This window comes from Haliaeetus albicilla, chromosome 1, assembly GCF_947461875.1.
Source record: "Haliaeetus albicilla chromosome 1, bHalAlb1.1, whole genome shotgun sequence".
NCBI lineage: Eukaryota > Metazoa > Chordata > Aves > Accipitriformes > Accipitridae > Haliaeetus > Haliaeetus albicilla.
In genome coordinates this window covers 9,411,047-9,435,200 of record NC_091483.1, presented here as the reverse complement: position 1 = coordinate 9,435,200, position 24,154 = coordinate 9,411,047, and the positions used below count along the sequence as shown (strand labels likewise).

The 24,154-nt window shown below is 42.5% G+C and overlaps 1 long non-coding RNA gene across 1 annotated transcript in view; it reads right to left on the bottom strand.

The window, feature by feature from the left end:
* The window catches only part of LOC138684699 (uncharacterized), a 337,043-nt gene that overhangs the window by 220,428 nt on the left and 92,461 nt on the right, over positions 1 to 24,154 (bottom strand). Inside the window, exon 6 of the long non-coding RNA XR_011323946.1 lies at positions 3,515 to 3,609. This is a non-coding gene — a long non-coding RNA (uncharacterized lncRNA). The remainder of the gene's footprint in view (positions 1 to 3,514; positions 3,610 to 24,154) is intronic.

Genomic DNA, 24,154 nt, shown 5'->3' with positions numbered 1-24,154 from the left:
AAAATTCTGTCCCACTTGATAGCAAAACAAGCACCCGTCAAACAATGTGCTCAAACCTCAAAGACATTTAGCCTAAGGTCCAAGATGAGAAACTACAGCTGTGATGTGCGCAAGTCTCCTGTCACTCTGGGAAGATTGCCTCGAGAGCATTTGCGCCATACCGGCTTTCTGTGCACAGGTCTGGATCCATCTACCCACCGCATAGCACCATAACATCGCTCAGAGTTTTCAGCACTCTCTGCTTCTAGATGAGGCTGTAATGGGAAATCCTAATTAAAGGCACAGAAGGAAAAAGGCCTTCCAGACAATTAATAATCAACCTAGCGTTAGGTTAAAACCGCGTTTTAATTGGACTGTAATGAGGCAACAATGTATCTCTGATTCCATTCAAAACTGAAAAGCCTGCTTCAGGTAAATGAAACCAGTGTGTTCATAAAGACGGGTAGCTATCAACCTCGTTCCATATGGCACCATAAATTATAAAGAGCAGGTAATGAAGCAGTGCCAAAAAGTAAATACTTCACAATAGCACTTTCCTTCATCTCTCAGTGGGGGCGTAGTCTCACTGCGATGACCATGAAAGTCCCTTAAAAGAATAAACAGTTCAGACCACCTACCCGTTACTAAAATACGGAGGGTAGGATTTCTGGGTCTGGTTTTTTTTCTTCCCTAGAGAAATCCTTGCAAGGATTTTACTGTCCCTGCATGAGAATAGAGTAACTCACTTCCTATCTGTGGGAAAGCTGGCCTACCTGGCCAAGTCTCAACCAACCTGTTTCTGCCCACAGGCTCGCTTCCTTGAGCGCGGTTTCACTGCGGTCCTACCACAAACAAGCCAACAGATCCCGAGGAAGCCCTGAAACGGGATGATAAAGCTAAATGAGAAAGGCCATCCCACTGTTGTTTTGGGGAACTTCTACTACACTGAGTGAAACAGGAAGAAGTGAAATAGCTCGAAAGCAAGTTGAGACTGTACAAGCACTACTGATGTGTCACAGGGACCCGAGCACCTCCAAGCGTTGCAAGCAAGTAGTACCAGTAATAGATTACAATGTCTCTTCCGCACCTCCGGAAAAACCTGACCCTGGAGACAGCACCACTTCTAACAAATCCATCCACATCTTTTCACTGCTGTTCTTCGCCCCCTCCCAATTCCCTACCTTGCCTAACGCAGACCTCCAGAACAAAACTCCAGTTACACTGAAGACATTCATCAGCCTTCAAAACCAAACCAATTTCAATGCACAGCTGCTGCTCCGCCCCCCCGCAAAATGGTCCAAGTGCAAAGACGACCCTTTCCAAGGCTCACTAAGGAGAAAAGAGTGACTGCATGCTTAGACTTTTGGTTTTGCACTGGTCTTGCTCTTCTGCAAAACAGGTCTGTTTTTCAAAATCATTAACCTCAGCCAAGAGAAAGCCCTATCTCCAATGACAATCCACCAAATTATATACATGCACTCGGAAATCATTTCTTGAACAATGAAAGTCGCAACCATCACCTTACTGGCTCAAACATATTTATATACATTCCTCCATCTACTCCAACAGAAAATGCATCTTATTCATCACCTTCTCTGTCTCGTCTTGCTTCTTCTGTGGCCTAATACTCTATCAGCATGTTTACAGCTACAGGCAGTTTTCCAACTGTAAATAAGACCTCCAATTCCATTAGTCAATTAATAACATAAGAAAGCATAGCCTCTTTTGTACTAATCAGATTCTCATTACCACTTAATGCTGTCCATGCTAACCAGTCATGTTGTTTATGCGAATAAAATGACTGACTGTCTGTAGAACAGGTGCGACACAACACATGCAGCATTGAAACAGATAAAGGTGCTACTCCTGCTCCTGGTGAAAGCAGGTAAATTTTAAACAGCACTGCTTCCAAAAAATCATATAGGCTACTGACTTACACCTCAGGCATAGCTAGCAACTAAGTCACTACCTGCGGCACAAGACCTTCTCTCTGTGAACGGAATACAAAAAAGAGAGACAAAATATTCAAGCATGACAACAAACTCCTTGCTGACAACTCATCTTGTCTTTGATCTCTCACCTTCATAGATTAGTGACGCAATATAATGTTTCACTTTAGACACAAGGGTAAAGAACACAACCCCTCAGCACAAACCTTGCTTAGGAAATCTACTCGGCAGCTGCGCATTCAGCAGTAAAAGAGAGTCTCCTCCTTCGTATCTGGGCTAGGGTATGCATTCCTGCTTTCAGTACCTAAGCCGCAGGTAGGTCGGGAAAGAAAGAGCACAGGCTGAGCCTAGATAGAAAAGGGCTCAATAACTCAGCCCAGAAAGCTCCTTTACTGTAAGACATGAATATATGTGAGACTGTTTTTATTACTATTATTATTTGCAGGCTTAACTAAATTGTCATTTAAATAACATATTGAAAAGTAAACTGCCACCTGCTCCTGCCAGATGTTCTGCAAATCTTCAGCACCACTTCAAGCATGCTACAGTACTGAAGGAAGTAGAAGGCTGGACCTCAAAGGTATTTATCTCTCCAGTCTCCTACTGGGCTATAAGGAGATTTCTATTATGCAGACTCATCATCAAAATAATGACGGTGCTCCAATTGGTTACGTAAATAAGAGCATACAATAGCACATTCCCCTTATTATTCCAAGGATCCAAATGTCTATAAACATGCTGGGATACGTATGGCAATGCTCCTTCGTAACTCAATTTCCATTCGATAGGAGAACACGTCTTGAAAGGGCTTTGTTTCCACTCTCGCAATGTTTTTGAAAAGAAATGGAAACATTCTCTTCCTTTAAAATACACACAACTCCTGTAATAATAAATAAAAGCTGTTCCGATATCCTCATCCATTTGAGCGAGTCCCCATTCTGCAACATTCCCACTGAAGCGCTGGCATGAGCCTGTCTTACTTGACATCTTCCAAATCAGGATGTGCTGGGGAAGAGTTTTGTTGCATCTAGATACACAAACCACTGGCTGTCAAGTCTACACTTCAATTTCTGTGGGGAATTTATCCAAAATAGCCACAAGCGAGCATCAGCAGGTGAAATGAAAGCCTTTTTCTGCCTGTTTCTCCAGAGGCAGTCCTGCAAGTGTAGGCAATTCCTTAAAGCAAGTGAACACTGGATTGATGGGAAAGAAAAAAGATGCACCCAACACTTAATATTTTTCAGATGAAGAAGTGTCTTGCATTGCCACCTCACACCCTACCGCTGCATTGTTTCATCAGGCTCACCCACCCATCTGACTGTGGCCTGACTAAGCTGTCGGGACGAGATCTACATTCTCCTTTGGTGCAGCACCCTGCAAAGAAGTATATCTCCAGAAAGCTGGCTGGAAACCTCCAGCAGTGGCACCATGCAAACAGTACGTAGCCATTATATGTACAAAAAATTGCCAAGCCATAAAGTTTTGCAAACACCACTGAGCGCTTTCAAGCAACAAATAACCTGATCCCTACACCCAGCAGCTAACAGAAATTGCAGCTTATATTGATTAAAAGAGTCATAAGTCACTTTTTTTGTAAGATGCCATCAGCTGGAAGGAGCTGATTCCCTGCTTGCTGGTAGGTAGGCAGGACCTCTACACTCCCTCACAGGCAGAAGGATGTCTGTTAAAAAAAAAAAAAAAAAAAAGACAGACAAGTAGGGAAAGAGGACAAGCAAGCCAAGGAAGAGAAGACTGGAATCCATCACGTAGCATATTTGCTCATGGTCATGCAGCCAACCTTCTCATATTCCCTTTGCCCATGTTAAAATGCCATTAGCGCCTGACAGGAGACTCTCCCTGTGAAACTGAGCATGGCCCATTCACTTCAATCCCGGCCCCACATTAAGATCTTCCTGGAGCTCCTGCAGCATTGTCCCTTAACTGCTATGATGAAAGGCAGAAAATTCAGGTTACTTGAGAGTTCTGAAGTCGCCTTCCTCCTGTCCCCTCAGGCTGACTGTGGAGCCCATCTGCCTCGGATTTCCACCGTCACACAGAGGTCCGTCATGTACAAAATGAAGTAGCTAACGAACTACAAATGCCTGTCGGAACAAAAGGTCTGTCAATATACACAGCTTTTTCCCCCCACAAGTGACATTTTACTTGCAAAATGAACCATCGGCAGCCAAACCTTCTGCTATTTCAATGATTTTGATCTACTCCAAGAAACTCACATTTGCAACAAGGAAAGGTTTCCTGCTCAGAAGCTTTAGAAAGGAAGAATGGCCTTACAAGTAGGGCCACAGCATGGATTATTGATCAAAAGCAAGGATATTCAAAGTCTAGTTTCCAGGCATTGTTTCCTTACCAAAAATGTCCCTTGGTTGCTTTTTCTACCAAGATCTCAAGCCATAAAAAATGGAGCCTACCTTTTACTGTGAAAGCTTGCACCTGCAAACGTAAAACGGTTTCAACTTCAGCTTCCAGACACTGTCTCTTACTACGCAGTCATCTTATTGCAGGTTTATGTCTCTTTACTGAAGCGCTTTTTATTACCCAAGTCCCCAAGCCCCTGGCTGCTATTCCAACCTCTCCTCAGCTTTCTCCCTTCGTGATTTCAACAGAGTGTGCGACTTTCCCAGGAGAGATCTCATTCAATTTTTAGGTCCTTTTCACAGTTTTCTTCAAGTTCCCTTAAGTTTCACACGACTACTAGAATAGCTAGCCCCAGAACCATGCACGCCCTTTAAAAAAAAGCAGTCACAAGTCTTTTTGGGCACAGAAATACTTAAATCCTCTATAGCTGTTGATTCCTTAGTGCCTTTCAAGAACTCTAATAGCATCTTCAGCTAGAGCCTCACTCACCTCTAGCTGTTTAGTCACTGTGACCCCCCCCCCCCCGCCGATGCTTATTCCAAGTCACTGCTTTCCAAAAAAGACTCTCCCATACTACAAGCAGGGCCCGCGCTCTTTGCTCCCAAACTCATGGCTTGGTGTTTCTCCACACGAAGGAGGAAATGGTTTCCTCCCGTCACAAAAAGCCATGTGGCTCTGCATCAGCAAGCGGCCCCTTCTGCTACTGAACACTCCAGACATCTTCCTGTCATCACTAAGAGTTGCAGTGTATTTTCTTCTATGTCAGTAATAGAGAATAATGAGGTATAGCAGTGGACGACTAAAAAGCTATTCCTGCAGGATACCATTAGAATCACACCTGCTCAACACTGACAACCTGGTTACAGTTGCATTTTAAGACTTCACAGTTAGCAAGTTTTTAATCCATTTAATAACGTGTTGTGTGATAATTTTGCATCATTTCAGTTTCTTAATCAAAATATCATTCAGTACCAAGAGAAGTCTATCATCCAGACTCAATTTCATCAAAAAAGATATCAAGTTCATTTGACAAGATCTATTTTCCATAAGGCCAGGTTGATTGACATTAATTATATTCAATACTTGTTTCTGCCCCAGACTGCCTGCATGTGGGTGTTGCTTGCTCTTTCCAGGCTTCAATCTTCATCTGTTTAAATGAGCATATCGCTATGTCCTGCTTCATGGGAGGTTGTGAGGACCTAGATCTATTAGTGCTTACAAATCCCTCGAATGCTATGACGACCTGTGCAGAAAGCAAAGCAGCAAGCCTTCTGACAACGCTACCAGGGAGCACAGCAAGGAAAACAGGCTGCATCAAGTGGTATCCAGCTAACCCAATGCCCCATCTCAAAATGCCAGACAAACCAAGTGATCCAGAAACAGCTGGAAGAAGCTTAACAACAGGCAGCTAAGAGGACATCATATTACTCCTTAGTAGTTAGAGCCTTGACACCTGCACGTCTATAGTCTTTCCAAAATGTAATTTTTTGTTAAACAGCTCTGGGTATTCCTGAATAAGCAGTTCTTACCTCCTTTAAGCTCAAGCGCTCTGGATGGCACACACACATGCACAACTGTTACCAAAGACACGGCAGACATTTTTTTAAGAGCTACTAACCATCTCCGCTACAATATAAAGCACAATTAGCAAGTGAGAAGACAATGCTGCACCACCAAAATGCTAATTCATGAATTGCTAGGTATACTGTTGGGTGAAGTCTTGATTAGGTGGACAGGAATTGACAGTCAACTTTCCCATGGCATGGAGTAAGCCATTTTTTAAGTCACAAAAACATCTGGCCCGAGATAGCGAGCAAGAATGAGAACTCTGAAGATGCCTATAACCCATTGCCCCATTTCTATTTCAGATACTTATGCCATTCATATCATTTCACGATCTAATCTTTCAAAACCATTTTCTTTACTTTTGTATGAAATACTGGTTTTGACGGAGAGACTTGCCTATAACGTGGTCCCGTGTTGAGACATCTGCAGAATTAGTCAGCGACGTGGGTAAATAGTGACAGACAACTCAACTCCGATGCAGACAAGATATCAGACAGTGTAATTAATTGATTTCTGCCTCTGTATTTTCACTAGTAACAATAAAGCCATGTGAAGAGGACTATCGCTTTGAGGGGGAAAAAGCTTCATAAATTACTGACATGAACCTCTGCCTCCTCTTTGAGGAGCTGCCATTGGGTTAAAAAGGCTTTTCCAAGGTATTAAAAAAAATAAAATTCCCACCAGCTCCTGTAACATTCATCTAGGTACAAATCTCATTAAGTAGTTAAACAACAGATACCTGCAATGTATGACCCAAGGTAGTTCATTTGGTCTCTCTCCTTCAACTATACACTGCTAAGCTATCACTGCTTTGTGATACCAAAGGTGTTTTTGATGGGACCTCATTCCTTCTTTTTCTTGTGGCTGCATTTATTATCGGTTTCATTAGAGATGCACGTAGCCTGCAAAATCACCCCTTAGGTCGGGAAACCTTTTAACCTTTTTTCCCTCTTCCACGTACTAGGGTCTGCAAACTTCCTGTGCCCAGAGTGTCTGGGGGGGCTGTGTGCTAAACTAGGAACCAACTGTCCCATCTATGGTTTTCTGACAAATGACTTCAGGAAGGTATTTTGATACTCTTTTGATAATTGTGTACTATTTCAATTCTCATTCCAGTCTGGAAACAGAGTGACACAGGTTGGAGGGGTCATAATTAAAATCCTCTTTTATTAGGATCGATGTACAGGAAAGGAGGAACCAGCTTCATCCTCAGAGATTCTGAGTTTTTGCAGAGATGACTAAAGAACTAAATCTTTCCATGTGATCCATGTGAAGCTCAAACACATCCCAGACGGAAGTTTGAGGTACACCGTACACAGAGTAGAACAACACCGTTGAAGTACATTTTTACCAAAAGTGTTTCTTAAGAGTAAAAAGAGGACATCCTCGTTATGCTTCGTTTCACATTTTCAGCTGCCTTGATTTAAGTCAGCACTACCTTCCTGAAGTCATTTGTCAGAAAACCATAGATGGGACAGTTGGTTCCTAGTTTAGCACACAGCCCCCCCAGACACTCTGGGCACAGGAAGTTTGCAGACCCTAGTACGTGGAAGAGGGAAAAAAGGTTAAAAGGTTTCCCGACCTAAGGGGTGATTTTGCAGGCTACGTGCATCTCTAATGAAACCGATAATAAATGCAGCCACAAGAAAAAGAAGGAATGAGGTCCCATCAAAAACACCTTTGGTATCACAAGTCTAATCCAACACCCATTAAACCAAAAGAAAAGCTTACCAAGGACTTAGGTAGACATTAGAGCAGACCTTCAGCACTCACTGCAAATACACCTAATGTGACTCCACCCTTTTTCTAGACTTTTCATTCCCTTCCTTACATTGCATTTCCAGTTCCTCCCTTTTCAACCATTTAATGTGCTTGCCCAGCAGTCAGGAAACAAGGATGGAAACAAGCACAGCAGATGAAAGGGCAAAGGCAGAAGAGGAACTCTGAAAAGCCATTCGCGCTCCCAGCAGAGGAGACACGTATCTGCTCACACAGGCAGTGACAAATGGTGGGGTTCGGACTTCCACACAGAAGAGGATATATCTCAATAAGAGAATGTGAGCAAGCACATCTTCCACACAATACTTTTTCTAAGGAAGCATCCAATGCAGCTTGCCATGATAACTAAATTTATTATTAACTGTGTATTTCATGATGTTAGTGACAATATGTTAATGTGATTTTTCACGTCCTCCTGCAGTGAACAGATGGCTCCTTTTACTTTACTTTCCACATCAAGTGTGATTATTTCTTGGTGCCAAAAGCCACCTGCCGCTCCCTGGTCTCCAGTCTAATTTTTTATGTTGGTAAAACACAGCAGGACTTGTTATCAGTTGGATAGCATCTTAATAAAAGGAGACATGCCAACATATTGACATCATGTTCAAGGGGAAATTTTAGCCCCATCCTGGCCCCTCCCCCAGTTCATAAAAAATAATAAAATGAAACTAGGAAAAAAAAAAAAAGAGGCAACAAGCCCCCCTCGCCTCCCCAGACTCCACCAGTTTCAAGATGCTCAGTCACAATTTTTGGGCCCCGTGCCAAGATGCAGAGTTGGCCTCCTTTTGTTCCCATACCAAGCACCTCAGTCAGGGCTCTGATCTCTCGTCCTGTGTAATGATAATTAGCCATAACATATTCAGAAGTCAAATGTAAGCAGGAATACATTAACATTGAGATCAGTGCCGGGGTAATTTTCATTGGGAAAATGACAAAGAAGGACACAAAAATTAAAATACGGTATGCGGAGATTCTCAGTATCACTTTCAAATAGATGAAGGGTAAACTCATTTGTTTGTCAGTCACGAGCCGGCACTCAACAGACAGCTGTGGTTTACAATAAATAAACAATACGAGCCTGATAAGCTATTATAGCCCACCGCCATTTCTCTGCACGCTGCTGGAAACAAAGCAGCATGCAATTCAGGTGAAGATATTCAAAACCAAAAGCAGAAAATTTAGTAAGCACATGTTTAGACACCTGCATAAATAGCCCCTTTTTCCAATACATATCTTGCTTTGACTGCTCTAGGAACAGCAAACTACGGGACACCGGGCAGTTCGGAACAATCACGCCAACAACCAATGAGGCTTAAGGCAGGTCTTTCTGAAAACACCACTCTTCAGTCACTCAACATTTCATGGCAAGGACAAACAACACTACCTTGAGGCAGCCCTGGTACAAAACTGTAGGAATGGCCTGCCTAAGAAACACCACTAGCCTATTTCCTGCAATATTTACCTGCTCCTGTGTCACAGAGAAGCAAAAATTAAGGGAAATTCTCTAGAGTACATCATTATTTCTAACTTAAACAAAAACTTAAGAGCTACACCCAAAAGTTGTTGCAGGTTGGAAGCAGTTCAAACAAGCTGCAATGACAAGAACACTTGGACATCTTAATGAAAACTATGTTAAAACAACAGCCACTGAGGACTTTGCTAAAGCTTGCCAACAGTTGACTATTCTACTTAACATCTGCATACATGTAACTGCAGGTCACAGCTGTAGCTACTCTATCAGTAGCCATGCATCCTTTATTCAGTACTTCTTAAACCTAAGAAACAACTTTTTCCTCTTATCTCTTTACCTCCAAAAATGGACAAACTGCATTTCCTAATAGAGTCACTGTATATTCCATCAACCTGTACATAATTATTCATAAGTAATTGCTATTACGCAATCAGCAGCGTGCTACTGTTGTGCAGTCAGCATGATGGATTTGAAACAATTCAATCGGTAGAGTCCCTGTATTGCTCAAAGCCAAAGTTGGGTAAAAACCGGGGGAAGAAATTATTCTGTGGAATAAGATGTAGAGAGACAAGCATTTCACTCTGCGCCAAAACAAGCAGCCATGAAACTTGCGGTAAGATAGGCCTTTTCCATTACATACTGAAATGCAAGCATTTTTTTTAACTTTAATTCCCAAGTCAGACCTGGGTAATGCTGTTCTGGTCATTCTATGATAATACCTTTAGGACAAATCTTTAGGACTTCACAGATGATTTAGTTAATCAGACTCCACATTTCATCTATGTCCAGCCAGGTTTATTTGGTTGTTTTTTCTTTTCAGATCAATATATGTATAAACGAGTTTATGTATAAAGCAGTTTATTCCACCGAACGGTTATCCAATGCTGAAGACAGCGTGCCTACCACCACTAAAGTTTATTCTAGAGGTGCGGTCTGCTTGTAAACGTGCATTTGTAGATGAAAACATGTCCCCTGCATTCTTAGAGAGGTTTTCGGCAAGGCCTTTTTGACATGCACAGCTTATGACTGGATCTGCCTAATGCTAACCTCTTAAATGCAAAGACAAAAGACTTCTTCTGCCTACAGATGCCTGCCAGAGCCTGCGACCCTGCTGTGCCTACAGGCTTTCACCTTTTAGTATTGACTACGATGCTCAAGTGCTGCACTCCAGATTTATTAAGTCTATATTACCTTACACGTTAATTCATTCAACCAGTGAATTGCAAGTTAGTTAGTTTTGGGTTTTTGGTGTGGTTTTGTTTCAGTCTTTTGGTGGGGTTTTTTTGTTTGTTCGTTTGTGGGTTTTGTTTGTTGGTTGATATTTTGTGTTGGCTTTTTGGTTGTTTGGGTTTTTTGAAACACAGAAAATGTTCTTCATCTTCAACATTAGGAAGGGGCTACCATTGAAACTAAGTCAACAGGACAAAAGAAACATCAATCCCTATTGGTTACTTCGCTGGCAATGACATCCACTGTACGAGGGGAAAAACACTCCCTCTTCTTCCATTTAAGTGTTATCAGAAACTTCCAATGAAACATACATTTTACATACAAAAATCTTCCTTGTCTTTTGAGCCACCCTCCTGTCTCATCCTGTTTATTTTGTCCCCTCTCTTAAAGCTAACTTTCCTGCTTACATCTGCTACTTCAACAAATCATTAGGAAGAACTGAAAGCTTTATCTTCAGTCTAGTCCATGTCAATCTAGACCACCAGAACAGATGAGCTCCCTCCCTTGAAATTGTCCACATTAAAGAGACCTGATGAGACTCCTCGGCTCTTGGCTGTGAAAACGCGTGAAGCAGAGCACTCGGACAACTTTCTATTGCCCCTCACTGATGTGTGCAGGTTTTGGAAGGAATATGAGACTTCAGGCTCTGCATTAGCATCACCTGGCGCAATCTACATTACCACACTAAGTCAATCCCAACACCGTGGCTTGGCAGGTCTCAGACGATACGATGGACCGACACCAACTTCCTGCGCTGCACTGCCTCACCTCCTGACAAAAGGGACATCTGAGGAGCGCTGTGAACGGTCGCTGGTGGGGCTTTCATTCCTCGAATGTGTGATTTACATAAGCTACAGTCTTTTTTACACCCTAATGAACTCCCATCAGAGATATGCACCTTTCATAATCACACAGCTTGATCTCTGTATTTCCCTCTTCATTGGGTTCACAGCAGGAGCGCTCTATCATTTAGAGTGTCTTCATGCTGCAGTATCATGTCTGCTTATTGGTTCAAATAACTGAGCGTCAGTAAGCCACCCTGTATTCTCAGTACTCGTTTCTTACAAAAAAAATACAAAACTATTTGATAATGTTGCAGCCTTCATTTTTAAAATACATGGCAGTTTAGGCTCGCCTTATATTTTATCTTCATTCCGGCATACCACCACATCGCCCGTCTTCAAAGCAGCTTTCATTCAGACAGGACAAAAAAATAATCCTTTGTGAAATCCCCTCGATCCTTACTGCATTCTCAGCTGTAGCTAGGAGCACATCGTCGTGTGACTGGACCAATGTGGTAAGTGGTAAGAGAACATCAGTATTCTATGACAGAATTCTCAAAGCAAGCACCTGGAAAGGAAAACCCAGCACGAGATTTTTGTCTCCAGGTATTTGAGAAAGAAGTGATCAGACATCCCACCTTCCCCTGATAAACCATCTGGAAAACACGTCCTTTCATTTATATCCCCACATTGCTTTCGAAGCTGCATCTTCCACTTTTGCGAAATATTTCCAGTGACTCAGTGAGATGTTTCAACAAATTAATCTGGTTTGGTGTCATTCTAGCACTGTGCTTCTTCCTAAGACATTAATTCAATTAATCCTTTAGAAATACAAGCACAAGGGTAAAGCTCTTAAAATTGTCCGTTTCCCACAGTTCATTTACCTTACTGGGAGAGGATCAAAGCAGCACCCTAGAAATCATCTTGGTCTCCTCTCCACAGCTCCTCTGGATCTATCTAACATGAATTCAAACAAAGGGACTCAGACCTTTTGCAGCCACTGTGTTCCACAGAGCATACTCATATCACCTACTTGAAGTCTGTAGCGTAGGTGCTTTTCATTCTTCCCTTACACACATCTTATCACACAACTGAAGGTACTCAACAGGGAGCTTTACTCAGGGAATTTTAGTCCTCTTGAGTGGCAACAGTTTTCAATTTATAATGTGTGAAATCCAACATAAAGGATCAGAAAATACTTTCATTGTGTTCCCGAATTCATCTGAATTCAACTGTCTGCAGCTTTTCTACTTGCTTTCTAAGATGAGGAGACTTCAAGACATGCTGGAGTACTACATTCACTTGGTCTGAGTATGAGCAGCACGAACAATGGGAAAACATCTTGTGACTCCTGCAAGAGGAGCAAGAATTCGTAGTAGGAATGGAGCATGTGTTGGAGAGCAATATCTTGTCACACTTGGAAGAGTCCACGTGATGAAGAATACACTCTGGCCTTCATTAACCAAACGGCACACAGCCATACTCAACAGAGCAAAAACACCCCAAGCTTCTAAACCCACAGCCCTTCTCCATTCCATCATATGGATGAGTAAAGCCATTAGGTTTTACCATGAAAAAGATGCAAAGTAACAAAACAAAAAGGACGGCTCCAATATATCCAAACTAAAACTATGACTGAAGAGAGCACTCTCTTTGTAGTAGCATTACTATACGCACATTGCTCTTCCTGGAGTGGGTTAACACCACCTTCTTCAGTTACAACAAAGTTTTAGTTATGAAATCCCTCACAGCAATTTGAACTAATAGAACGCAGCAGTGAATTACCACTGACCCATGAGAACAAGAGCATTCGCCTTCTTTTCTCTGATGGCACCGATTCAGCAAGACAACCAAGCACATGTTTAAGGACAGCAGTGGTTCCTCAGCACTAAAGCCAGGGCTGCGGCTGGTCCTTCTGACATTGCCCAAGCAGGAATCCTGCCCCTGCCTTATACAGGTGTGGCATCAGGCTCTTCAACCAGCTTAAGCTAGCAAGTAAATTATATATCAATACAAATACAGGCAACTCCTTGGAAGTGAACTGTAACTGCATTCACTTCATCTGTGGCTGAACATGGTGTACAGCTATATCCTAACATGGTCTGATAATCAAAGTTAAAACAGGATGGTTGGACAGGAATCGGGGTTTGCAGGATTTTCTTTTTTTTCCAACTTGTGTTTTATCCCCGCACACAGTAGCTGATTCTCAAAACTGCATGGCACTCTGCGCATCTGCGTCTGATAGAAGGATTAAGCTTGTCATTAGGAATCATTTTGGTGGCTGAAAATGCAGTCTCTCTCCTGATAATGTGTAGTATCATTTAAAACAAATTAATTCCTCATTTCTTGCTGCTGGTCATAATTCTCAGCATGGGACACATCACAAATGACCTTAAGGATGGACATACAATAATCGTTAGCAAATCAGAAAAAAACCACACCAAAAAACAACCCAAAATCATGACAGCCATATCCTTTTCCTCTCCATTCCTGCAGTTTTTGAAGCTCATTTTCATAACATAATTCATCTGATACCAGCAAATTACAGCCCTCTCTTCCTCCTTTAGGCAACTACATCGCCTCTGTATATTCTATTATAAAATTGGTTAATTAATAATTTCTCTATATTGCCACTAAGCAGAACTACAGTTAAATTATGATGATGGTGCCTCATTACATGCACATTCTGAGACACCATCATTTAATGTCAGTGTGCGTTGTCTGCATGTGCACCAATCGCTAGGCAGGACCATGTTATTCTCCTGCAACACTTTCTTGGGCAGCTCTTTCAATTTTTAAGAAGTCAAAGTTGACGGATGGAGAAAGAAGGGTCATGAGGGGTAGGGCGGAAAGAAGATGAGCGCTAACTGAAATACCGGTTAGGTACGTGAAGGCAGTCAGAGCCCACAGCTTGTTAGTTTAACTGAAGGACAAGGTGTACTGTGCAAATCTCTTCAGGGATTTCTGCAGGAGCCTAGCTCGAGTCTTCAGTTTCACCCACAGGCACAGGGAATACTACAGCTATTAAAGCCTCTCTTTTCTCTCAAGAAGTAAAAGTTACAGTGAGATCAACAAAATAACTCAGCTCCTATGAGGTCCAGGCTGCTTTGAATCCTCCAGCTCTCTGTTTGTGCATGGCTCTGATGTTTCTGTTATCATTTTGATATTAATGCCCATAATCCCTTGGGAGCAAGCAATTGTTTGTCTGAGTAAGCCCATGCATAAGACTAAACATTAAATTAAACTATCATCCATCTAGATGCAACATTATGCAGCCACTATATGTGTTAGATATTGAAAATTTGTTGCTGCTGCCTTTTTTTTTTTTCTTTTTCCTTTTTAATCATGCAGCCTAATAAGATCCCTATGAGTAATCTCTCTACTGAGGTCTAAAGTAAATACGATCACAACTCGGTCAGTCACCTACTTTAACCTCCTGTTGAAATTACAGCCACACAATCTTTTCTGATTGTTTCAATCAAAACAAAACGAATAAACTTAACCTGGGGAATATTTAAATATCCACTTCAGTTCCCAGTAAAACCTTTACCATGTGATTTATATGAGCAGTGGAGAAATTGCCCGCAGCGCTTGGCCTCTGTGTTTAGCATACATTATAGTCCATTACTGTCCCAGCAGCTCCGGATGCTATTTTTTAATTTTTCACACACACACTTTTTTTTTTTTTTTTTTCTTCTCTCTCTCTCTAAAGCAGCATTTGACACTAGTGGGTTGGTAAGCATATCTTACTATTGGGTTGGTGAGAGCTAAGACTGATCAGGAAACATGTTTAGACACCTGAACATCCTCCTAAGTCGTGGGAGGCAAACGGAGAAGGTAACTCTTACAGCCCCTTCAAGTGTGGCGCGTCTTAAATGAACCAGCTCAGCATGTCATGTGTAACCGGCCTCAGCTTCTACTTTTTCAACTCCACCACTGCAATGAGAAAAATATTATGGTATTTCCCACTCCTGCATCTCTTGTCTCCTTGACTACACAACAATATGCAGAAAGTTGTCTTCCCTCCTCACACCCCTAACCAACTCTTCCTACAGTGGCACACCTTCAGGCAGCAGTAGGAGAAATTGGCAGGGCCCAGATGTGACTCCGCATTCCAAATGGAGAGCATGAAGCTGGTTCTAGTCTAAGTTATTATTAATACACACAGTTAACCAGCACACAAACGATACAGCATCCTCTGAAAAATTTCAAGCCATCAGGGCTGCCAATTTTTCCTAAAAAAACTCTACCTTAAGCGTTAACTTCACATCAGATTGAGGCGAAGTCCAGGTACACAAATCATTCTCAAATGTCTACTGCACAATTAAACTAACCTCAATGACTTAAACAACGAAAAAATAGCTCCTGTGCTTCAGAAAAAGGACCAGCAGCACTACGCTGCGTACCTACAGCATCAGCTGGCATCTCTTGCCATAAATCATTGTGTGTATAACAAACATAAGCACAGTTTCACCCTTCTAGTTGTACCACAGTGTAAGGAAGTTTCCAGCACATAATCTCCCTTAAGTCTTTCTCCCAGTTTCCTGTGGCCTTAATGCTTCGGTCCTGATGCCAAGACAGCCCCTTACTCCCATGCAGAGATGTCCTCCTTCACAGTGGCACGCCACCGACTCATTCCTGTCAGCTCAGCACGCTGAACTCCACATAGCGGAGCCCCAAGAGAGGACTGCTCTTCAGTAGCGTTCCAGGACGTTCAAAAATAGCAGAAACCCGTCTGTGCTTTCCTATAGCCCAAGGATCACCTTTTCATCATGTGATAACTGAGTTAATTATGTGATCCATTACTCCTCTATTGGTGATTGTTATCTTTCCATCATCATCAGACATTTCCTTTAGCTGAAATTAATCTTCTTCTCAATCATTACTGCAAGCCCTAGAAATACTTTTCCTCTGGTACTAGTTGATAACAGGTGCCACCTTAGACCCTCATGGGCAAAAAAACTCTAAGTACAGGGGGGCATATTTTATTTAAGGTTGCCTGTAAAACTTCCTTAGTCATTACCATATCGCATGATGCAGAATACTCACTTCTATTACTAGTAATACTTTACAGATATGCTAACAAAACTGTACAAGTATGCGTGCACACATACACGCACACATATTCCATTCTGCAATTACACCCTGTGTGACTGTTTCCTTGTCTAAAGCAAGGATCCTGTGCTATGAAAATACAGTGCTTGTTTTCAGCTGCAAACATACACCTAACTACAAATGCCGATTAAGTTGTACTTGTAGATCACTGAGCATTGACTTGTGTTTCACCAACACTTACAGCGTGCTCCGACACACACAGCTGTCTGGAATTCCTCTGGACTCATTGTAGGGCACAGTCTGCTCCTGGACCCCTACCTTAACTAACGGCAACACTCGGGACCCCCAAGTTTGCAAGGAGTAAGGTCAATCCAGTTCACAGAGAAAAACTCCAGGGCTCTCAACAAACTGGAAACTCTTGTGTCCCGGAGGAAAAACACTAATGACTTTGGTGCTTCAGATGACTCTCCACATGCACAAACAAGTTTGCTACATCATGTGGCTATATTGAGGATAGGCAATGGGGCATGCTCTGCATTTAATCACATCTAACTACAGAAAAATCTGGGTACCTCATGGCTACTCAGATGAGCAGTAAAAACCGTATCCTCAAAAGTCTCAGGTTTGCAGAGCTCCTAAGGGGACAACGCAACAATATGACAGACCCCATCTCACCCATAACAGGAGACGTATGAACAGCCAAAGGAGACTTTAATGATCACGTTTCCAAAAGCTGTTCTGATACATCTAACAGTCACTGCTCCCTAGTCCGTTAATGTCAGTATTAGAATCAGCTAAAAAGCAAATAGTTACACAGTAAATAGTTAAACACTTAAAACAGTCTCTGCTGTCTTCCTGTCTTGTGGTAGCACTCTGCCAACATACCACTGGTTGCTTTGTCCAACAGACTTCCAGGTAAACAAGCCTTCTCACTTGAGCGCCAGGCAATATTTATAATTTTTATTTATTTATTTGTAATCATAATTTCTTCTGAAAACCAGACTGAAAGAATCATGGTCATCTGAACCCTGAACTGAAGTATATCACCTGAGTTATAAGCCCAGTAAAATTCACACATCTCATGATAAAGCAAACTGCAAATACTTATAGTGAAGGTTCACACAGACACTAACACAGCACTGGTCCGGCCAAACACTTGAAAGTTTTTTTCAATGCCGGTTCAAGGTACACCAGCTATGGAAAATATCTTGGATCTCTGCCAGACTCCCTGGAATTATTTGGGATGGAATGCCCTCTTCTCCTTTTTCTCCTTACCCATTTAAGACTGTATGCTCTTTCAGGCAGAAGCAGTTTTCATTGTGCACTTAAAAACTGCGAGGCCTTGATCTCAGCTGGGTTTTTAGGTCAAACTATTACCATCATCCAGTCAACTTCCCGCCACCCCCAATAAACCATGCCTCGTTGTAGAGTAACATCCTCAAAGCAAAGAAAACGAGCAGAACGGTGACAACCTTATGGGGAGTATTTAACTTCCAAGAGAGGAGAGCAGCCACCGTTCTGCACAGTGGCTCAAGTTCACGAGTCCATGCTGTGCTGCAATTTGTTTCTTGCACACTAACCTGTCAGTTCAATACAGGTAGTGGGAAGTCTCCAAAAGAATGTGTTGAGTAAAAGAGTAAGATACATTTGTAGCGGTCAGCCATGTCACATCAGGTAACTGTGACAAGTCACTGGGATGCCAGGTTAGTGCGTAGCCTCAGCTTTCAGCTCTGGTAAGTGTAAACTGATAACTCAACACTAGCTCAGTGCTCCAGTTGCCTGGAGAGATTCCAATAAAATTAACATGAGCCCACCCTAGGGCTATTCAGGGTTCTCTCTGCATTTAGATGTAACATCCAAACCTGAGGCACACTTAGACATGACAGCCTCTTAAAGAAAAAATGACTGCACAGAGAGAGTGTAGCAAGACTTGAAACCATAGGAGAGGACTTTGTGTTTAACCAGGGATTTTATCTCCCTGCGGACTTGTCTACAGCCCAGGCCAGAGCATAGGGTAGGAACACGTGAAACACCTCAGGTATCAGAAGCCATTGGTGGGGAAAGTTAGTACATGTTAAACTGTGCTGCTAAAACTATTCAGTGCCCAATATACTTCAAAAGGCCCAAATATTGCCTATAATCACAATTACTTTTACCTTCAGAATCATAAATAAATTATTATTATCCTTCATATTGGCATACTGCCCAACTGTAGACAAGAGACCACTGTTGTAAATGCAACGCAAACTCAGAACAAAAAGAGAAGAACCAGCAGAGACAAACCATCTAGGGACAGTGAATAAATTGGTTTCCTATTCTGTGACCTAGCACAAGTAGATGTTAGGGTCAGAATCATAGAATCATTTAGGTTGGAAAAGACCTTCAAGATCATCGAGTCCAACCATCAACCATGCCCTTAAGTACCCCGTCTCCTCGCTTTTTGAATACCTCCAGGGATGGTGACTCAACCGCTTCCCTGGGCAGCCTGTTCCAATGCCCAACAATCCTTTCAGTAAAGAAATTATTCCTAATATCTAACCTAAATCTCCCTTGCCTCAACTTGAGGCCACTTCCTCTTGTCCAATCTCCAGCCACCTGACAGAAGAGACCAGCACCCACCTCACTACAACCTCCTTTCAGGTGGTTGTAGAGAGCGATAAGGTCTCCCCACAGCCTCCTTTTCTCCGGACTAAACAACCCCAGTTCCCTCAGCCGCTCCTCGTAAGACTTGTGCTCCAGGCCCCTCACCAGCTTGGTTGCCCTTCTCTGGACACGCTCCAGCACCTCAATGTCTTTCTTGCAGTGAGGGGCCCAAAACTGAACACAGGACTCGAGGTGCAGCCTCACCAGTGCCGAGTACAGGGGGACGATCACTGCCCTGCTCCTGCTGACCACGCGATTTCTGATAAAGGCCAGGATGCCGTTGGCCTCCTTGGCCACCTGGGCACACTGCTGGCTCATATTCAGCCAGCTGTTGACCAGCACACCTAGGTCTTTCTCTGCCGGGCAGCTTTCCAGCCACTCTTCCCCACGCCTGTAGCGCTGCATGGGGTTGTTGTGACCCAAGCGCAGGACCCGGCACTCGGCCTCGTTGAACTTTATACAGTTGGCCTCAGCCCATCGATCCAGCCTGTCCAGATCTCTCTGAAGAGCCTCCCTACCCTTGAGCAGATTGACCCTGCCTCCCAACTTGGTGTCGTCTGCAAACTTGCTGAGGGTGCACTCAATCTCCTCATCCAAATCATCGATAAAGATATTTAACATAACAGAGCCCAACACCGAGCCCTGGGGAACATCACTCGTGACCCGCGGCCAACTGGATTTCACCCCCATTCACCACAACCCTCTGGGCTTGGCCATCCAGCCAGTTTTTCACCCAGCAAAGAGTACACTTATCCAAGCCACGAGACGCCTGTTTCTCAAGGAGTATGCCATGAGACAGTGTCAAAGGCCTTGCTGAAGTCAAGGTAGGTAACATCCGCAGCCTTTCCCTCATCCACTAGGCAGGTCACCTGGTCGTAGAAGGAGATCAGGTTGGTCAAGCAGGACCTGCCTTTCGTAAACCTATGCTGACTGGGCCTGATCCTCTTCTTACCCTGGACTTGCCATGTGAGTGCTCTCATAACACTCAGTCCAAACTTGCACAAAGAATTCACCAAGACAGAGACTCCAAGACTTCTTCAGGTCATCATATTCAAGGGCGCTGACACCAGTGGGAGCCAGCCATCTTCCACTAACATCCAGCGATATGAACAAAAAAAACACATGGGTCATCAGAACTACAGGATCCAACACCTTATGACTAAGGCTGCTCAGAGCTTGGAGGATGTCCTGACAGTTCCTTAAAGCACAAAGCCTAAGTGGAAATATACTGGGCAAAACCTGAAGTAACTCCATTCAAAAATACCACAACAGTAGTTCATTTCAAATGGAATTTGACGGCTCTACGCTCCCAACAACCTCCATAAGGCCAGACAGCTAGCTGAAAAACATCTGGAAGTAACACCACCTGCCCTATTACACTGAAACAAGTAGCACATATGCAAGAACACTGTCATGCTAGCATCCCAGCTGAAAAAAGCACAGGGATATAAACTAACCTGCCCCAATCAAAATATTTCATTTTCAGAAATAATTAGAGGCAGGGGAGGTGGCTGAAGTGTAAAATATGTCTGTTTTCCTTAAGCTGGGGAAGGAAAAAAAAACCCAACTAACACTAAATATTCAGTGGAAGGGGGAGCCTTTTTATCAAACTGTTTCAGTCAGGAAACATTTTTCCATAAAAATGCCCATGATAGAGATTTTCTATTAGACTCACTTCTAGATTATACTTTGCCACAGTATAACTCTATTATCCAGTAAGCACGTGAAGCTCCTAGGAAACTATTCTTGAGCTAGGGACCCATTTCTGAGCTTTCAGAAAGTTTCACTGACACCCATGTACGTTTATCAAGAGCGAAACAGCAACTGGGGCAGCCAGGTCTCACCCATGTCCCAGCTCCCGGTCGCAAAGCTCAAGCATCTATTCCGCGTGACTGCACTGGGATGTACCCCCTTCACCATATCTCTCTCTGCAGAAACAGAGCATCTGAACACACCACTTTCTGCTGCAGGAACGAATCACTTAAGGATATCGTACCACAAACGAGGGGAACCTCTTTAAAAAGTGAAAATTAAGTACATGCTGAACATTAAGATTCAGCCGCCTTTATTTCTTAAACAGCGTAAAGTTTACTGGATAATGCTGCTTCTTCCCTAGAACTTTTTCATTATTTGTAATTCAATTAGTCTCTTTTCTCAGATCACATTTACTTTAGCAAGGCCTTCCACTTTTTTGGAAGGCCAGGAAGAAGCCACAAATTAAATTAAACCTTCAATTAAGACCTGCGGCTTCATTCAAGCTACCAGACAGTTTTTGCACTTACCCCCTGCTTTCTCTCCTTTTTGGCCATTTGCCAACAAGTCCTAGCGCACAGGTAAGCCCTATTACTTTTCCTCCTGCTGCAAGTTCTTACTCAGTTGGACAACTGAATGTATTACTCAGTATGAGTAAATAACTTCTTCTTTCCCTTCTGTCGTCCCTTAAGAGACCTGTCAAATGGAAACATGTAGATTACTAATTTTTCCAAGCCTAGTTACATGCATCTTCTTGAAAAAAAAAAAATTGACTGTACAGTATAATAATAAGCAAGGCATCTTCCAATTTCATCATTAGAAACATCTTTGGGGTTTGAGAAGTCTACACCCTTTTACCTACTAATTGCCACGAGTGACATACTGACATGTTAGCACTACACACTACACACATTATGCTAAAACTCACAGATCTTATACAATTTGTTGGACTGCTAGATATTAAGCAACCCAATGTTACAGCGTGAGCAAAATTGAGAACACAGTCCTGTTCGCAACTTCCAACACCTTTGCTTCTGCTGTGGCTCCTAGACCAGGTACACATTACAAGCAGAACAATCTAAAAAAAAAAAAAAAACCAAAACAAAAAAAACCTCTACGTGAATATTGAAGCTGCTTTTCATCACGTCAGGTACAGGCTAATCACTGACACAGGGTAAAAGCAAACATAAGCTGGGTTTCTCCTTATCAGAGAGCATCAAGGCAGGTAAGTCACAAGTTGCTTCACCACAAGGTTTTTCATTTCCATTTCTAAATCATTGTTTTCATTTCATCTTTATGAAATTGCTTCCAATTCAGTTTTCCCACTGCCTGAACAACTTTGAGATAGCCTTCAGGAATTTCTTCACATGTCTGTTTGAAGTTCTCGTTTGAGGAAAGATTCCCCACTCGCAACCTAACAGCTAATCAATCCTCCGATACAAGTGTATTTAACTAGCTCTTACTCTATAAAGACAGTAAACAACGGGCTGTGCATTTATGTCCTTAGCAAAAACGGCTTTGCAATTCTTTGATATTTTCACCTTCCAACTTCCCTATTTGACCCAAACAGTTATAGAAGCACTAAAAGCCATCGTAGGGACCGTTCAGTCAAATCGCTGCTCGTGCAACTCCTTCCCTCCTCACGAGATACTGATCCCGCTAGCCAAAACAAAGGTCAGCGGACAAGCCTCGACTCCCCCTGCACTGGGCCCGAACTGACTTTAACCACCAACAGGGCTGATGACAAATGAGAAGCCAGGCTTCCAGCTGAATTTCAGTTTAGTTATTTTTGTTTTAATGTATGTGTGAATCAATTAATCCTGTCATAGAAGGGCATCGTAAACTGTGTGCCAGAGTTAATGAGTCAGACATTATCACATCATTACACCAGCTGGCATAATGTAGCATGTGTTGTTTGTCATAATATACACTGCCATGCTTAACAACCATTAATTGTTTACACGAGCAGTCATATTTTTCTTCAAAGAACCTTCAGCGACTGGTTAATATTTTGAAAGCTTCTTAAGCGAGTAACTCTTACTAGTGAAAGATAATAAAAATACCCCCCTCTCTCATGAAGCTAAACAGAACGGATTTACACATAATGACAATTAAAGCTCCATCTCCTTCATTAAAAAAAATGAAAAACAAAAGCATTCTGATTCCAGCCAGTTCCATTAATTCAATCCCCACTGGTCAACTCTGCCATAAATATTAATATACTAGATGCCAAAGTCCCCCTCTGTTTAGCAGGGAACGAGCGCTTTCTTCTTTCATTTGCGCAGAGCACTACGCGCAAAGTTTGAGCCGATTCTCCTTCCGTTCTGGAAGACACCAGACGAAAGAGGACAGCAGTTAAAAGCCTCGCAGGCATGAGATCGATAGAATACTAGAATTAGATCCGCTCTTTGGAGCTATAAACATGTACTACTTGAAAGAGATGCTAGTGGTTTTCTGCCACTGCTTGCATTCATCACCTGTGTTTGTCAGGTGAAAACACAGCAATCAGTCTTACTTTATCATGATAGTTTGGCTGCTAGTATTTTCTTGGCTGACTAAAGACAACATTTGGACACTCTCAGCAACAAATCCAGGTTTACCAGCTTTCTGTGAATTGGATTCAGTCTGCTTCTGGCCAGATTTGTTGGCCATATGGCTTTCCAGAGCCAAAGGCTAATAACATGTTTAGGGCTGAATTTACTACAGCAGCCAGGAACACTGAATTTGACCTGCAGGTACTGCGTATGTCCATTCACAGACACGCACGCACGCACACAAGCTTTTGTTACATTGGAGTTCTGCTTTCAAAGAAACAACCGTTTGACACAGGCAAGGGAGTAAGAAACAAAACTTTACGAAGTCACTGCTATGGAAAAGAACACCAGCTATAGGGAAGCATGAAAAAGTAAAGATAAGGTCCTTTTTAAAAAAAGAAATATGGAAATACGGAGTATTAATACCTCAAACAACCTTAATATACTGTTAGTTTGATTTAAGACACCCGTGATTCTGGGAAGTGCTAAAAACAACAGATGCTGCTCTTTTGATGGGAAACATACAATCCTGTTCATTCACCTTATGGAATTAATTGTCACCATCCACTGCTATTCTACGTGAAGGAAAGATCAGTACCACAGATGTGGATAAGATGACATCGTGCAGCAGCAAGGTCTCTCTGATACTCTAAACCCTATGTGCCAGTCAGCTCGTGCCTATGGCTACAGAGAAACCATGCCGAATACTCCACCATCTCGGATTCACACCTAAGAGAGACCTGATTCAACAAAGCACTTGGGCATATGCTAATCTTTAAGCATCTGAGTAGTCCGCTGAAGTCATATGCTTACAAAGAGAAGCATGTGTTACCTTCTGCTTGCATCTTTATAGCCTGTAGCTAACACGCAGTAATAGAGTTCACAATTTATTCGTCTCTACCATCTTTCAGTCTCTTCACTCTTAACATTAAGTCTAATTAGTTTTTACGTGAGCGTATTGCCTTTTTGACAAGCATAAAATCAACACCCTGCTACACAGATAAACCCTGAGTGACTTACGTCTAGGTAAAACCAGTT